Raw genomic sequence first — 18544 nt, 5'->3', positions numbered from 1 at the left:
TTGTTCATTTAGGGATATGATTTTAAAGAAAGAAATTAATGCCCTAAAAGGGCTGCCTGTGTGATATTTCAGACCACATGGCAGACAAAAGCTACAGAAATCCAAGATTTTTGGATGACTGATTTCATACTCTACACCATAGCTTTCCCTCAAAACGGGATGCTTTTCTATAACAAAAAATAAATTAGTCTTTCAGTAGTGAGAAGCATATGTCCTAACACCAGGCAGAAAAGCGGTAACAATCAGCAAACAATACTAACCATTGTTCTTTTCCTGGAGTTCTCTGACCCATAAATTACAATGAATATGAATAGTTTTTGGATAAATAACCTTCAACAACTTTATTTCCAATAGAGCAGTTCAATCTCCCTATCCCAGATTCACCCAACTCTTACTCTCAAAGATCCCTAATCTTTTTCTTTTTAATATTTTTAATGTTTATTTATTTTTGAAGGAGAGAGAACCAGAGCATAAGTGGAGGAGGGGCAAAGAGAGAGGGAGACACAGAATCTGAAGCAGGCTCCAGGCTCTGGGCTATCAGCACAGAGCCCCACATGGGGCTGGAACCCACAAGCTGTGAGATCATGACCTGAGCTGAAGTTGGATGCTTAACGGAGCTACCCAGGCGCCCTCCCTGCGCCCCTCCCCCCAAACCAATCTTTTTCTATAGGAATAACTTTTCATTTCCCAGATACTATGGGTAGGGGTGAGGGTGAGGAAAGGGCAGAAAAAGGCTCAGAAGCTGACAGTCCCCAAACAGAGGCAGGCAGTGTTGGCAGCAGAGGCGCTGAGCTCCCTACTCACATTCCTCTCTGGGAACCAAAGGAGCAACCAATGTGGTGAGGGAATAACTTTCACACCATATCCTGATCAGCTGCTGGCAGCCCCCTGGGTTTTATCATAATGATCAGCACACATCGATCACACAATGAAACTGTAAAAGGTACTGTGTTGGGTACCTTATTGAACAACCACCTGCCAAAAAATTTGCAACAAAATAGGCAGTCTCACAATCAATGATCCATGTGTAAGGCAGCAAATCCCAGTAGCAAGAACAGAAGGTTTGCAGATGTGCTCATTGACAGCACAGCTAGGTCCTGTTACAGGCGTTCTATTACTGAGTCAATTGTCTCTTGACAGGAAAACAGGTGTTAGCTGGGAGCTACAGCCAAGAATAAGTGACTGACACGTACAGGCACCTGGGTTTTATCTGAATATTCAAGTTTAATAAAAACACCCAGGAGCCCTTTGTTACTCTTTTTACTCATTTACAACAAACTTGAATCAACCATTTCTTTTCTCTTTTTTTTAAAGATTTTATTTTAAAATAATCTTTATACCCAATGTGGGGCTTGAACGCACAGCCCCAAGATCAAGAGTTGCACACTCTTCTGACTGAGCCAGTCAGGTGCCCCTGTATCAGACGTTTCCTATTTAGGATATACAAAGCTGGGAGATGGGGATAAATGATAAACTGATCCTGCCTGAGAAGCTGCTGACAAGTAAATAGGTAAAATGCAGTATACTCAATTATTATATGTCCCACAACCGGGGAAGTATGGAGTACCCTGACATAAACCCAACTGGAAGTAAACAATAAGCTAAGATTCAAAGATTGAAGGGAGAATTATCTTAAGAGAAGTTGGCGCGGGTGACTGCAGGGAAAAGGCAGAGAGAGAGGCAAGTTCTTTGCAGAGGGAACAGAATGTTTGAATGCTTGGAATTGAAAATGCAAGTGGTTCAGACACACTGGCTGAAGAGTGCACTGGCTCCCAGTGGTGGAGAGTGCATGTGTGAGTATGTGTGTGTGATGGCAAGACGAGATGAGACTGGAGAGGAGGAAAGCAAAGCCAAGAACATGAGGGGTCGAGTAAGTCAAGGCACTTTATCCTGAGACAACAGACAACTACTGAAGAATTTCATAGCAGGAAATGAATGATTGCATGTTGGAAAGATCCCTCTAGTTTTTTGTTACAAAAGATAAGGGAGAAGATGTAGTCATTCTCTTAAGCCCTGCTTCAAAGACAACCTGCCAAATAGGTTTATAAAGTTTTGCCATCCACAAAGAAGGCAAACTTTCACTCTTTGCAGATGACATGACACTCTACATGGAAAACCTAAAAGACTCCACCAAAAACTGCTAGAGCTGATACATGAGTTCAGCAAAGTTGCAGGATATAAAATCAATGTGCAGAAATTTGTTGCATTTCTGTACACCAATAATGAAGAAACAGAAAGAGATATCAAGGAATCTATCCCATTTACAATTGCACCAAGAACCATAAAATGCTTAGGAATAAACCTAACCAAAGAGGTAAAAGATCTGTATGCTGAAGACTATAAAAAGCTTATGAAAGAAATTGAAGAAGACACAAAGAAATGGAAAAATATTCCATGCTCACGGATTGGAAGGACAAATACTGTTAAAATGTTGATAATACCCAAAGCAATCTACACATTCAATGCAATCCCAATCAAAATAGCATCAGCATTCTTCCAGAGCTGGAATGAACAATCCTAAAATTTATATGGAACCATAAAGAAACCCAAATAGCCAAAGTAATTTTGAAAAAAGAAAACCAAAGCTGGAGGCATCACAATCCTGGGCTTTAGCATGTACTACAAAGCTATAATCATCAAAATAGTACGATACTGGCACAAAAAGAGACACACAGACTGATGCAATAGAGAACCTAAAATTGGACTCACAAATGTATAGCCAACTAATCTTTGACAAAGCAGGAAAGAGGATCCAATGGAAAAAAGACTGCCTCTTTAGCAAGTGGTGCTGGGAGAACTGGACAGCAACATGCAGAAGAATGAAATGGGATCACTTTCTTACACCATACACAAAAATAAACTCAAAATGGATGAAAGACCTAATGTGAGACAGGAAACCATCAAAATCCTAGAAGAGAAAAATCTCTTTGACCTTGGCCACAGAAACTTCTTACTTGACACTTCTCCAAAGGCAAGGGAAATAAAAGCAAAATTAAACTATTGGGACTTTGTCAAGATAAAAAGCTTCTGCACAGTAAACAATCAACAAAACTAAACAGCAACCAACAGAATGGGAGAAGATATTTGCAAATGACATATCAGATAAAGGGTTAGTATCCAAAATCTATAAAGAACTTACCAAATTCAACACCCCAAAAACAATCCAGTGAGGAAATGGGCAGAACACATAAATAGACAACTTTTCCAAAGAAGACATTTAAATGGCTAATAGACACATGAAAAGATGCTCAATATTGCTCATCATCAGGGAAATACAAATAAAAATCCCATGGAGATACCACCTCACATCTGTCAGAATGGCTACCATTAACAACTCAGGGAACAAGAGATATTGGTGAAGATGTAGAGAAAGGGGAACCCTCTTGCACTGTTGGTGGGAATGCACACTGGTGCAGCCACTCTGGAAAAGTGTGGAGTTTCCTCAAAAAATTAAAAATAGAATTACTCTATGACAGCAATAGCACTACTAGGAATTTATGCAATGGATACAGGAGTGCTGATTCATAGGGGCACATGTACCCCAATGTTTATAGCAGCACTGTCAACAATCGCCAAAGTATGGAAAGAGCCCAAATGTCCATTAACTGATGAATGGATAAAGAAGATGTGGTGGAGAACCTGGGTGGCTCAGTTGGTTGAGGATCCGACTTCGACTCAAGTCATGATCTCACAGTTTGTGGGTTCGAGCCCTGCATGAAGCTCTGTGCTGTCAGCTCAGAGCCTGGAGCCTGCTTCGGATTCTGTGTCTCCCTCTCTCTTTCTCTGCCCTTTCCCTGCTTGTGCTCTGTCTCTCTGCCTATCAAAAATAAATGTTAAAAAATTTAAAAAAAGAAAAGAAGATGTGGTATAAAAAAAAGATGTGGCATATATGTACAAGGGAATACTACTTGGCAGCAAAAAAGAATGAAATGTTGCCATTTGCAACAACGTGGATGGATCTGAAGGGTGTTATGCTAAGTGAAATACATCAGTCAGAGAAAGACATCATACATTTTCACTCAGATGTGGAAGTTGAGAAACTTAACAGAAGACCATGGGGGAAGGGAAAGGAAAAAAAATAGTGGTAAACCAAGAGGAAGGCACACCATAAGAGACTCTTAAATACAGAAACAAACGGAGGGCTGCAGGGGTGATGGGACAGGGAAAATAGGTGATGGGCACTGATGAGGGCACTTGTTGGGATGAATCTCGGGAATCCAGCCCGAAGCCAGGAGCACACTGTATACTCTGTATGTTAGCTACGTTGACAATAAATTACATATAAAAATAAACAAACAAAAATTTTAAAATATAAAGTTTTGTCATCCAAAATGGTAGCTTGTGGTATTTTCTAAATTTGCTAAAACCGTATTAAGGTTGCCAGGAAAGTCCAACTGGGTCACTAGCAGCAGTGGGGTGAAGTGATTAAATCTGAGCAGATTCTGAGTGAAAGTAAAGAGGATTAGGCCTTTTCTGTTTCTACGGCAGGTGTTGGTGTTTTCACTTCGTATCTTTCTAAAGCCTCTCTAACCCCAATTAACTGTAAAATTGAAGAACACATTACTTTGATTTATATCAGTAATAAAACTATTCCAATTAGAAGACAAAGGTGAAGATATTCTACCCACAATAAGCTTATAAAGTATTTGAAATATACTGCCTGAAATTGCTACCTTGAGTGCAGACTCAGATTCCCAGATTACCTCAGGCTAAAGTAACCAATGTCTATCCAACCACATCCACCAAAAAGAAAAATATAAACAAAAACAGTAACACACACAAACACTCCACTCCCTCCACATGCTTTATGCCACTTATTTAGACTCCTGTGCACTTCCTTCTGGAGCCCACAAAACCTTGTACACAGTAGGTACATATAACAGCGTGCTTTTCAGTGAATATGTGTTTTTTACATCTGTGCTTTTATGTGCATAACAACCTGTTGGTCACAACACACCTGAAAACTTAATTCAGAGTTCATACTCTCCCAAACTTTGGTGTTGAATCAGACAGGAAAGTAAAGTAGTAGAAACTTCTAAAGAGAACAACCGAAAAGATTTCATTTCCAGCATGGACAAGAGTATGGCCAAAGGGACCCTAACTGTGCCAATTTCATATGTCCCTTGCATTGGAAAACTGTATATTTTAAATTAATTTTTAAAGTCTTTTAATGTTTATTTATTTTTGAGAAAGAGAGACAGAGCACGAGTAGGGGAGGGGAAGACAGAGAGGGAGACACAGAATCCAAAGCAGGCTCCAGGCTCTGAGCTGTCAGCACAGTGCCCGATGCAAGGCTCGAACCCACAAACTGTGAGATCATGACCTGTGCCGAAGTCAACTGCTTAACCACCTGAGCCACTCAGGCACCCCTTAAATTAATTTTTACAGGTCATATGAAGGGTTCAAGTTCATTTTATTGCATGTAGATAACCTGATTGTCTCAGCAATTATTCTTTCCCTGTTTGTTTTGCTACCTTTGTGTAAGATCAACTGGCCATACATGTGAGGGCTGTTTTCCTGGAGCCTCAATTCCCTTTCATTGATCTGTATGTCTGTTCTTATGCTAGTACCACCTGTCTTTTTAAAAAAAATTTTTAAGTTTTATGTAAGTAGTCTCTACACTCAAGTGGGGCTCATCACAACTCTGAGATCGAGAGTCATGTGCTTCTATGAGCCAGCCAGGTGCCCCATCACCTGTCTTGATTACTGTAGTTTTGTGTTAAGTTTTGAAATTACGAAGTGTGAGTCCTCCAATTTTATTCTTTTTCCTCAAGATTGCTTTGCCTCTTCTAGTTCCCTTGCAATTCCATATGAATTTTAGGATCAGCTTATCAATTTCTGCAAAGTTAGCTGGCATTCTGTTAGTGATTGGATTGAATCTGTAGATCAAGTTCAGGAGAATGGCTATCTTAACAATATGTATTCCAAACCATTAACATGGGACATCTTTCCATTTTTCTAGGCCTTCTTTGATTTCTTTTTGTAGTTTTCAGAGTATAATATTCTTAGGTCACATTTTTTTGTTTGTTTATTTACTTATTTTTGAGATATTGTGTGAGGGAGGGAGGAGCAGAGAGAAAATCCCAAGCCGGCTCTGCACTTTCAGCACAGACCCGATGTGGGAGTTGAACTCACAAAACCATGAGATCATGACCTGAGCTGAAACCAAGAGTTGAACACTTAACCCACTGAGCCACCCAGGAGCTCCAGGTTACATTTATTTCCAAGTATTTTGTTCTTTTGCATATTATAAATGGAAGAGTTTTCGTAGTTTCATTTTCAATTTTTTCACTGCTACCCTCTTGCAACCTTGCTGATATGCCAATGTTTCAGGGCAGTGGATAACTGGAACACCAGTCATTTACTCACTCCTACAATGTCCATATGAATCTCACACTCATTCTGTTCTTAGTCCATTACCTCTGCTTCAGTTCAGGGCCTTTCCCTTACCTGCCTGAGTTATTGCTGGGTCTTCTGAGCTTCCTGCTTCCGTTGAGCCCCCTGCAATTACTCTTCAACATCATTGCCAGAGTCAGTTGTCTGAAACATAAACTTCATGCATTTACTTGCTTTGAATCATGAATATTAACTCACATCTAAAGACTTGGAACGTTATTCTGAAAGCTCACAAAATCCTTTGATCTGGCCCGTCCTGTCATCTTCCACAGTGTATCTTTTGCTTTTTGCTTCATATTACAATGCTTTCAAACACACTGCTTCCTTCACCCAGACTACCTTTCTCAGCTAGCTAGTTACCCCTACCCCTCTTCCTTCAACTTGGGATAGATATTTCTGTAAGTTTTTTGTTTTTGTTTTTTAGAGTGAGTGAAAGGGGGAGGGGGAAGAGGGGCAGAAGGAGAGAGAGAAAAAAAATTTTTTTTTGAGAGAAAAGCTTAAGCAGGATCCATGCTCCATCTTAGTGTGGAGCCCAACTCCGGCCTTGATCCCACAACTCTGGGTTCATGACCTGTGCTGAAATCAAGAGTTGACCTGGGCTGAAATCAACTGGCTGAGCAACCCAGGCCCCCTCAAATCTTTTAAGGTTTCCTTTCCCATAGTCTGTTTAGACGTTCTTCCTCTGTGAGTCCATAAAGTCCTAGTGTTCTCTCCACTATTAACACACTATGCTGAAGTTGGAAACTGCTTGAGTGCAGAGAGCAAGCCTGATCTTTGTATTCCTAACAACTAGCATATCAGTAAGTAGTGTCCAAATGAAAGAGAAGACAGTTAATAAACTGAAGCTTGAAAAGGATTGTTTTAACTTCAGAATTCAGTCTCCGGATTCATGTTTGGAGAAAGAGGCAGAAAATGTAACCAACAATTCCTCATCCTGGGACTTTCTGTGATCAAAAGAGGCAGGCTTTTGTGAAACTAATTTTTACTCATGAAATGTGTACTTGGCAATAGATTTCCCAGGGAAACTAGCTTCCTCTTCATTGCAAGGATATGGTGGGGGGTGGGGTGATGAGGGGAGAGGAAGGCAGAATCAGCTGAATTCTTTGTACTTCCATTCCCTCGTAAGAGCAATTATAGTACTTACCATGTTGAGGACAAAATGAGTTGATACCTCTGAAGTGCTCAGATCACTGCCTGGCATACAATTATTATTCAGTAAGTGTTAGCTATCATCATCATCCTTATAAACTTTCTCTTCTGAGGGCCTTCAATTACAGCAAAGACCTCTAAAGAGTGAAATATTTGTGCTATCCTTACCTTTGGTCTTCAATAACACATAGGTATGTTCAATGTCAACAAGAAGTCAAATGATTAGAAAAATGTTTATTAACGTAAAACTGCAATCAAACACTAACAACTCTTGAGAGAAAAGCTAGGGAGCACAAAGGAGAAAAAGAAACCCACCAGATTTTCATAAATCTCTGACTTGGGCAATAGTCTTTGGTCATGAGGTATAAAATGTTGGGAGAGCTCATGAGTGGGCAGCAAGATTTAAACGTAGGAGTCAAAAATGTGCTTGTGGGATGTGATTACAGCTTTGCTGGTGCTTCACGGGAATGTTTATGTTCCCTAAAAGTCCTGCAGAAATCACAAACTGGATCAAGTGACCCAGCAAATCCTGTTAGGGGAAAGCAATGAACTTACTGAGTCCTCTTCAAATAAAGTATACTGTTCCCATAATTACAGAAACTCAAAGCTTAGAACCAACTAGCTGTTGTCTATTTATTGAGACCTTTAATATCTTAAGTATACAAAAAATGGGTAGGTCAGACTATGGTGAAAGAGCTAAGCTTATTCAGGATTTAGCTTTGCTTTTGGCCCAGCCTTCATAATTGTAAAAAGGTCTCATTTGATATATTGCCTAAACCTTACCTTCCAAGCCAAATCTGACAATGCTTTATCAAGAGACTCTTTCTCTGTAGTGTCAAAGCCGAAGTTGTAGAGTGTGCTGAGGACTTATTACCATGGATTAGAGTTTATTATTATTTTGGGGTACTGAGCTGAAGTCAGACTCACTTATTCTAATCCACATGAATAAAACCTACCTTGCCCAATAATCTCTCTGAGCTTGTTTGGAGGAGTTTAAAACTCAGGATTCCCTGATTGTCGTCCAGGGTTCTTTCCCCCTCTTTCACACTACTTCTGACTCAGCATGTGCTAAGGAGCAGCTTCCTTCTGAATTCTTAAAAGGAAAAACTCAAATTACCAGAACATAAGCAACTTTGGAATTAGAAGTTCAGCGATTTCATTTGAGAAAGTTCAGAGAATGTATTTATTTTAGGCTAACCACACCCCTACAAAGGGCATGCTTTTAACATATGGTTTTATCTCTGCATTAGGAATGTAATCTGAAGGCATTGCATAACCACTGTACAATGCCAGTTTCACCAGGCAATGGTATTTTAGCTAAAATGGTATCTCAGGGAGGAGGCATATTGAAGGCTATGATTTTCCATAATTCATAATTTTTTTCTGTAAAAGATAATGGCATCAGAAACCCAAAGGAGATCTACAGTTTTAAACTATATAAAACTACAGTTTTATAATTAAACTGTGATTTTCCCCCTGAAAAGTCAAAATTAGCAATTTAGAATATTGCACTAACAATTCAGGAAAGAAAAAGTGAAAAACAGATACTTAGAATTTACCAAACAGCCATTTACTCAGCATGGTGCAGGACATGAGAACCAATGGCGTGCATAGTCTAGCAGATTTACAATCTAAATTAAATTCAAACAGGGGTGTACATGGCACGTAGAAGAAAATAAAAAGGCAAAATATCGAAAAGGAAGGTGAAAAAAACCAATTTGACTATTAGTAAACATTTATATTAATTTCTTTAATGGAGCACTCACCTCAGCTTCCAAAGGTATGGATGGTTAAACAAGACAGTCATTATTATGAACTATAGGCACCTGTTGTAGAGCGGGTCTCCAGAACTCACTCATCTTGTATAAATGTAACTTTCTAGCCATTGAACAACTCCCTGGTTTCCCCTCCCGACATCCCCTGGCAACCACCATTCTATTATCTACTTCTATAAACCTATTTTAGATCTCTCAAGAAAGTGGAATAATGCAGTATCTGTTCTTCTGTGACTTATTTCTTTTTTTTGTTTGTTTGTTTTATTTATTTTTGAGACAGAGAGAGACAAAGCATGAGAGGGGGAGGGGCAGAGAGAGAAGGAGACACAGAACCGGAAGCAGGCTCCAGGCTCCGAGCTAACTGTCAGCACAGAGCCTGACGCGGGGCTGGAACCCACGAATGCGAGATCTGACCTGAGCCGAAGTCGGAGGCCCAACCAACTGAGCCACCCAGGCGCCCCATGTGACTTATTTCACTTATTGTGTCTTCCAAATCCATCCATGTTGTCACAAATGGTAAGATTTCTTTTTTCCCCAAGGCTTAATAATATTCCACTGTATGTATATAAAACATTTAAAAAAATTCACTCATCTGTTAATGGACATTTGGGTTGCTTTCTTATCTTGGTTATTGTGAATAATGCTATATTAAACAAAATTTTGATGAATGTAGACATGGTAAATGTTCTTACCACACACACACACACACACACACACACACACACAGGACACAAGGGAATCTTGGAGGTGATGGATATGTGTATTGCTTTGTGATCATGGTATTGGGGTAAACATCTGTGCATGTACCCAATCCCATCAAATTGTGTGCATTAAAGATGTGCAGTTTTTAATAGATCATTTTTATCTCAATAAAGCTGTAAGAAACATTAAAACAAGCTTAAGATGATCTGGAAATGGTATAATCAGAATTCTTCTGGCTCAAGGTCTTATAAGGAAAACTTCCTAGCAACTACCCATTACACGAGTCATAATATGCAGGGAAAGCGTGGAAAGACCAATGTCCTTGAAAACTGTACTTTAACCCACTTGATGCCACTATTCTCAGAAGACATCAGTGTGGATAATAAGCTAATATGTAAGTATGAATATCAGGTATCTAGTTTAAAAATAAACAGTGTATACAAAACTCCCTATTAAGCATATTGAGTTTTGATTATAAAGGCTGGAGGGACTTATCAACACCAGGGCAAAGAGCTTCTCTCTTCTGCAACCAATCATCTAGTAAATAGAGTAACATGTACTACATAAAGAAAAAAACACTTAAAATGTTTCGTATAGTATTCTATGCATTTAATTATGAAATTGCTTAGATCTCAGTCTTCCTGAAAGTATAAATAAGAACTAAATCTTTAAAGCTTTCAAAGTCTTTCCCAATAGTATGGTTTTAGAACTGTAGTACATTTAGTATTTTACAACACCTTTTGAGGACTGTACCTAACCTTTGTACTTAAGATCAACATGCATATAGCAAGTAATCTACTGATTATGTCTTTTTAAAAGACAACTCTTGTTAATGACTTAATTGTTAAATATTGAACCTAATATTTCTTTGGGATCTGTCAAGGTTTGGCTATATACATATATTTGTAAACTATCAGTGTTAGAATTCTTTTACTTACTGCTAATAAATGTAACTAAGATGTACTTGAGGAAGCATTTCCTTTTAGTCAGCTGTCACTTTTTTCTACAAAGATGAATCAAGATATACAAGTAGCAGACATGAAACTCACACCACATGTGACATGACAAGTGGGAGTGTACCAGCTGCTACTAGCAGCTCATGGAGGCCGTGTATATTTTATAAATATCTTTTAATTGAAGTATTTGATTTCAAGGATACAATACAGTTCCTCAAATATCACAATGGTCGACAGCTGAATTAACACTTAAAAGAAGAAGCACTATGTTTTATGTCATTTAAACACAAAACTTATAACTGACTCCTCCCAAAGCAATTTATATTTTCAAAGAATTATTAGCTCCCGCTACCTTTAACAATTTAGTTCACATTTCAAAAATATATCATCTGTCCAAGAAAACTTTAAGAAGATAAACAGTGTAATACTGCTATTCTAAAACATTGGCTACTCTTCTGAAAACTGCACCAAACATACACTGGTTATCATAACTGCTAAAGCTTTCATCATTTAATTCCAAACTTATGTCAGTATTTAAATACTTTAGAGAAAATTGCTTTAGATGAATAATTTTAGCAAAGTATAGTTTCTTATTATCAAAAACTTTTTAATTAAAGCAAACTTTTGCTATTTCATATTTTGAAGATTTGTAGAATGAAACCATTACACACATTAACAACATAAATTCTGAAAAGCAGAAATGATTAAATTATTAGACTAAGGCAACAATTGATCATGGCCCTGGATCAATACTATCAGATGTTCTTAAAAGCCTAACATATTAGGTTTATTTTGTTTCAACTGCTACATAGTCACTTTTAATTAAATTTATCTTTAAAGTTTATAAATAACCAAATAGGTCATTTTCAAATTATTAATTAGAAGGGTACTAACAATTTTGTTACTGTTTCACTGTTGCCTTAATAAATTCAAAACTATACCTGGCTAAATCACCAACAGGTTTTACAAATAACATGGAGAGTAAAGTTGTATTGCTGTTCTTAACCAACTGAGCCACCCAGGCACCCCCTAGTATTGCTGTTCTTTAAAACAAATATTTAGGAGCACCTGGATGGGACAGTTAGTTAAGTGTTTGACTCTCAGTTTTGGCTCAGGTCATGAATTCACGGCTCACTGGGTGCTGTGGAGCCTGCATGGGATTCTCTCTCTCTGCCCCTCCCCTACTTGTGCACGCTTTCACACTCTCTCAAAAAAAAAAAAAAAGTAAAAATAAAACAAACACTTAAATGGTTGTAAAAGCAAGCCAATGAAAAGTGCGCTCTTAGGAGTTGACAAGGACAAAGGAATTTTACCTAGTTAGTAGTATAAAAACACTAATATGCTATAGAATTCAGTAAGTCATTAATACACCCATTTATAAGAAAATCCTCTTCCCTTTATTCCACATAAACATGTAATAATCTTTATGGTTGATTACAGCATAGGATAATAAGTTGATCCTAGGCATAGGAGAACATTCACATTTTTAATATGTGTGTATAATTATTAGCTTTACCTACCTCTTATTACTTACCTATTATTTACCATTTTCCTCCATTTCCAGCATTATGTGACTTATACTGTCACAATGTTGATAGTATTAACATTATGAGTTTCAGAAATAAAGAATTACCTTATTTAGAAAATTATGTTTGATGACTATACTACAATGAAAGTTGAAATTGTGTTACTAGTTACTTAAGATCATTTAAACACACCTATTTCTTTTTCAAAATAGAGAAATTTTTTCTTCTAAGCCCTCTTGCTAGCATTTTCAAATGTGGACATTTAAAAAATGTTGAATGTTTTAAAAATTAGGTAAAAATTAGCAATGGTCAAAGAAAACAGAATCCTAAGAATGCTTCAAAAGTAATTCTTAAAATTTGACTACTTCCAATTTCTCCACAGAAATTAGTAACTGCTCAGAACACACAGCTTAAACAGGCAAAAAAATTCTTCAGTTATCTTCAAGCTTTCTCAGTGCATGGAAAATAGAAAACAATATACCAATATGAACCCGATGCAGGGCTCGATCCCACAAACCACGAGATCATGACCTGAGCCGAAGTCAGACGCTTAACTGACTGAGCCACCCAGGCACCCCCTTATTTCTAAAAATATCCATATCCATAATCTCATCCACCTAGAGGAACCAATGTGTCTATCCTTCCATATTTTCTCCTGTATGCATGTTATTTTTAATGCACATATTGGTATTTGTTAAATTGTATCCTAAAATAGCATATTTACAAACCAATTTCCTAAAACAAAAAGTGAGAGAAAACTGGATATTTTTATTCTAAAATTACATTTAGCGGCTATCACAAATAGCTTTGGATTATTTGGATTATTGGGCATACAATGTATGCCCAAAGATGCCACATCCTTGCATTTATTCATAAGAATTAATGCCTACTGCTTGCCAAGTATTGTGTTCGGTACTAGAGAGGGGACGGAGAACCCAGGCTCTGGCCTCGTACAGTTATCAATATAGCTGGGAAGACGGAGAAGCCACCGCAAAACACTGATCCCTCAGTAGTATTAGAAGTGGGTTACGATGAGTGTGTAGCAGATACTTTTCACAGTTTTAAGAGGTGTTTAAACTGTGTAAGCTGAGACCTGAAGGTTAAGAAATGAGAAATGGGTGCATTTGGGGAAGAATGTTCAGGCAAACCGTGTATTTGCAAAAAAAAAACGTTTTTGGCCAGGGGCACCTGGGTGGCTCAGTCAAGCGTCCAACTTGGGCTCAGGTTGTGATCTCCGGTTCATGGTTTCAAGCCCTGTGTCAGGCTCTGTGCTGACAGCTTAGAGCCTGGAGCCTGTTTCAGATTCTGTGTCTCCCTCTCTCTCTGCCCCTCCTTTGTTCGTGCTCTGTCTCAAAAATAAACAAACATTAACAAAAAAAGTTTTTGGCCTTTACAGTTTTCCCAGAAACTCATACAAGTTCATTCTAGCTGGAGCACTGAAAGGGGAGAAGGAGTGTGGTTAACAGATTGTAAATCACGCCGTTTGGACTAAGAGGCCTTTAAGGTGTACAGTTTGTGCTTTATAGACTATTCTGGGGCAGCATGTGTGGAGGACAGCACCATGTGAGAGACTAGTCAGGAGGTTGCTGGAATAATGTAGACAACGATAATGGTGGAAGAGATGAGAGGGAGAAACATGAGAGAAACTGAGGGAGTTGCACCAACAGGATTTGAGGAGTGATTCGGAGAGGATTCAGAGTTCTGAGAATTGTTGAGATTAGGACTATTCAGTGAGAATAGAAACCCAGGATCCAACCAGGATAACTTCTCTCCTTGGAGAGTGGAGTTGAGGGTGAGTAGAAAGAAGGGAGGGAAGGGGAGAATAAGGTCAATTCTGGATATACTGAATTTAATATGCCTACAAGATGCCCCGATGGATGTTCCCAGTACGCAATTGCAGATAAGATTTATGAGCTAAGAAATTTAGGGCAAGAGATGTATTTTAGAATGATAAAGAGTTCAGTGTCTTCACAATCTTTAAAAAAATGACCATTTGATTGACCAAAAATGGTCCCCTTCCCCCTAAAGTGAAAATAATTAATGTAGTTGGTAAAGGAAGCGATGGGAATAAAATGTTTTTCAGGGAACCGGTAGTGAGAAGAGTCCTTAAAACAAAACCTTGAACACCAATGTCTAAAGGACAGGCAGCTTTCAAAGAGACTGAAAAGTGAGTTGGTTGTCCCTTTTACTGATTTCTTATCTATTCTAAGTAGAGGAAAAGGAATCTGGATGGCTAAGGGGAAAGATAGGCCTCTTCTAAACCTTTTGTAAGCCTCAGAATATGCCTAAAGGAAAAAGATCAACCTTCATTTCTCCTGCTGCTGAGCCTAAGATACAGTTGTACAGAAAGGAACTGATAAGTGTACTTCTGGGTGAGAGGTGAGTTAGGTCCTCATTCACCTAGTTTAATTTTATACAAAGGCCTAATAAAGGTTTTTTTTTTCCCCTTTCCTCTTGCTTTTTTAAAATCAAAAGCAGAAAAGTAAATGAATGCTAACCCTCATCCAGACTTCTGGAAGGTAAGGTCTAATTCTAATCCAGGCTTCATGTTGCAGGTTTGTTTGATAAATGCAACATAGTTAATTCTAGAAGCAAGTAATTCTGGCAATTCAGTGTATTCCAGGACTCCCACTGACAACTTTCTTATTCTAGAAAATACTTTTGATAACTCTTCGCCTTGGTGTAAATTTGTAGTGCCAAAACAGTCTTGGCCAGGTTCAGAAAATTAAAAAAAAAAAAATTCCTGGTTTAAATCTGAATGAAAATACAGAATATTGTAAAAGATAAGAATCAACACTAGTTCAAGTGTATTTAGGGGGCTGGATCCTCATCTAGACTCCTGGCATTTATTATTTGAAAACTTTATAGTTTAGATAATAGTAATTCTGTTTATCAAAGAAATAATATCTAATAAGCTTTGCTATGAAAAATACTGGCAGGTCTGGGGCTGCCCTTTCATACAACTCCTGGTACACAGTAGTTGTCTATGTTTTACAATTAACTAGTCTATTAGAGAAAATACTGTGGTATATACTACACTTCATGTATAGTTATACTTAATTTTACTGAAGTTTGATTTTAGCAGATGCTGTAAGGTCAATGATCTGACCCAGAGAACAATACAGTGACTACAATCTGTATTTTTTTTTTTATTGTTTGTTTATTTTTGAGGAGGGGCAGAGAGAGGGAGACAGAGAATCCAAGGCAGGTTCCAGGCTCTGAGCTGTCAGCACAGAGTCCGGCTCAGGGCTGGAACTTGCAGACTGCAAGATCATGACCTGAGCCGAAGTTGGACGTTTAACTGAGACACCCAGGTGCCCCGTGACTACAATATTTTAAATATTATTTTGAGGACCACCTTGGTGGCTCAGTTTGTTAAGCATCTGACTTTGGCTCAGGTCATGATCTCACAGCTTCTGAGCCTCAAGTCAGGCTCTGTGCTGAAGCTCAGGCTGGAGCCTGCTTCAGAATCTGTGTCTCTGCCTCTTTCCTTCTCATACTCTCTCTCTGTCAAAAATAAACATTAAAAATTTTTTAAAATATTATTTTAAGTACAGCGCTGGAAAACATACTCATTATAGTGAGCATATAATATGTGGTGTTTATTTTTTATTGTTATACTTGGTGCTGCTACTGAATCAGTCAAGTTATCTTACAAATTAGAAGCATACAATGTTTAGGGATGAACTTTTTATTCTATATTCTTGTTACAGAATAAGAAATGAGAGGGAATAGTTGGTCACAAAGCTTTATGACCTTTTTCATAATCAAAATTAGAAATTAAGGGAGGAAGAACAGGAGTAAATACCTACCAACAGATGTCCAGCAATACTATCTCCATTCGAAGTAATCAAGAAAATAAAAGTTCAAATTGAAAGACAAGTAGTGCATCCAAATGTACCAATCAAGTCGGCTGCCTATGGTTTTTTTTTTTCTTCTTTAAATCAACAAAGGCAACTGACATTACTATCTTGTTCTTAAACAGGAAGAGAGCTGGGAATGACTGCTAAAATATTAACTTAAATTTTGCTTTTTCAAAGCTCCTTGATGAATTTAAGAAACTAAATATTTAAATGATTCTTATTATCAGCATTTAACAGCTAATAATAATTACTTAAATTAGTTTTCCATTAATGTTAATTAAGTTAACAACTTGCCAAACACAGAAACGTTCTAAGTTCGAGAAAATTACTATTTCAAGGCCAGAAATATAGCTCTGAATCCACATAACCATTTTTAAGATTAGGACATAAAAAGTAGAAAGAATGTTTAAAGGCATTAAGGTTCAATCCCTCAGTAGTGCTTAGGGCTTAGTCTAATATTGATTCCCCAAAGTGGAGACAGTATTTATGTTCAAATCCTCACATCTCTAGATTCAAGTAAATAATCTATGTCAATTACTTTTGAAATTACTGCCAAAAGATTAATTTTAAAAACTTTCTGACAAGCGTGTTTCCCAAATTTTAACCCTTATTCTGATCATGACCACTTATTACAAAATCCACTGACTGTATCCCTAGTAGAAGCAAATTACTTGATTATAACCCTCTTTCACCATAATAAACTTCCTGTCCCTCGACCTGCAAAGTTAGCAAGGTCAAGGGCAGAATACCTAAGAAGGGCAGAAGAGGTAAAAAGGCATAGAGACCTTGGGTAGTCCCTCAGTTCTGTATAATTCTTAGCAGCACAGTAACAAATGAGCAATAACAGGACAGCAATTGTCCTAATCTAGGTCAAAACAACAGCCAAAATACTTTGTAAACACTTTCTTTGGCGCTTTCTGGAGATCAACAGTGTTCTGATTAAATAGCATGAGAAAAACTGAACAGCAATCAAAGTGTTCAACAATATTTACTTATACAAAAATCTAAAAATCGTACTAAAAATACTAATCCTAACTCAGTAACTGAGAAAGGTAGGTACTAATGTAAACTGCAAAGGCCAAGAACAGAAGTCAGGAGTGTGTGCTACTGCGTATTTGGGAGCTAAAAGACTGCTGCCTTAAAAAGCTCCGAGTACATAAAATGAAGTGTTACCTACTCTCCTTTAACAAACCCAAACTTAGGCACAAGAACTCAGTGTTAACAGGATATTACCTATTCTTACTATGTTTTAATTTATTGAAATTCTATTTTTAAAAGATAGTGTTTAGAAAATGATCTTACCCAGAGAAAATTATAGTGACACAATATTTTAGATACTGCATTATTAATATTAGGTTTATTTTAAATATTAGAAGTGTATAGTATCACATATACCAATTATTTGAGTTGTCTTTCCATTTGAAGTGAAAGACTTATTATGCTAAGCTATACACACCATCTTCCTTGCAACTAAAAACTGAATTTGAAAGATATACACCTAAGGAAATTGGAATAAGTAGCCATGAATAGTTCTGTGTAAGTGTGCAAAGTTAATGAACCCATAAAAGGATTGAACGCCTCTCCTTAGTCTCCTTAGCACCATGCTCCAACTGAGTTAACTGGTTCAAACTGTTAGATAAGACAGTGATAACTAAAGGAATAGGAACAAAGAAAGGTTATATTTCATCATCTTAAGGTTTCACAGAGATGACGCAGGTTTACGATTCAAATTCCCATCTCCTGAAAAACAATATTCTTCTTAAATAATTCAATTCTCAAATCAAAGAAATACAGTAACTTAAATTACTCTAAAGACTTAAGAAAATAACCAAAAATTAATATTCACTGTGAGGAATATGTAGCTATACGAAATACAGCTACACAAAAAATAGAATCCAGTAAAAGTTAACATTTTTAAAGCAAAAAAGTCATTTGTGTGGAATTCACATCAGTAGTGGCTAACTGGATAAATGCTAAAGATTTACATTCAAGTGCTTCAAAGATTACTGCAGAGAAATTCAATTACTAAAAATCTTTGCTCAGATGCCTCTCAGGCTTATAAAGATGAGATGATGCATGAACTACCAACGGTGGTATTTAAACCCCAAACACTTTCAAGGTAAGATGTACAGCTGTTAAGACATTCCAGAAGTGCGTTCACTGACACTAAAAATTGT

At 37.5% G+C, this 18544-nt stretch overlaps 1 protein-coding gene across 1 annotated transcript in view; it reads right to left on the bottom strand.

Moving 5' to 3' along the window:
* KATNBL1 (katanin regulatory subunit B1 like 1) overlaps positions 1 to 18544 on the bottom strand; it is a 73315-nt gene that overhangs the window by 8291 nt on the left and 46480 nt on the right. Inside the window, exons 10-11 of the transcript XR_003913296.1 lie at positions 8502 to 8638; positions 6451 to 6540 (exon numbers count right to left, since the gene is read on the bottom strand). The gene's annotated coding sequence lies outside the window, so the exon portion shown is untranslated. The remainder of the gene's footprint in view (positions 1 to 6450; positions 6541 to 8501; positions 8639 to 18544) is intronic.

The sequence above is a fragment of the Suricata suricatta genome, chromosome 9 (assembly GCF_006229205.1).
Source record: "Suricata suricatta isolate VVHF042 chromosome 9, meerkat_22Aug2017_6uvM2_HiC, whole genome shotgun sequence".
Lineage (NCBI taxonomy): Eukaryota > Metazoa > Chordata > Mammalia > Carnivora > Herpestidae > Suricata > Suricata suricatta.
The sequence above is the reverse complement of the archived record's forward strand: the minus strand, read 5'-3'. Positions and strand labels throughout refer to the sequence as shown.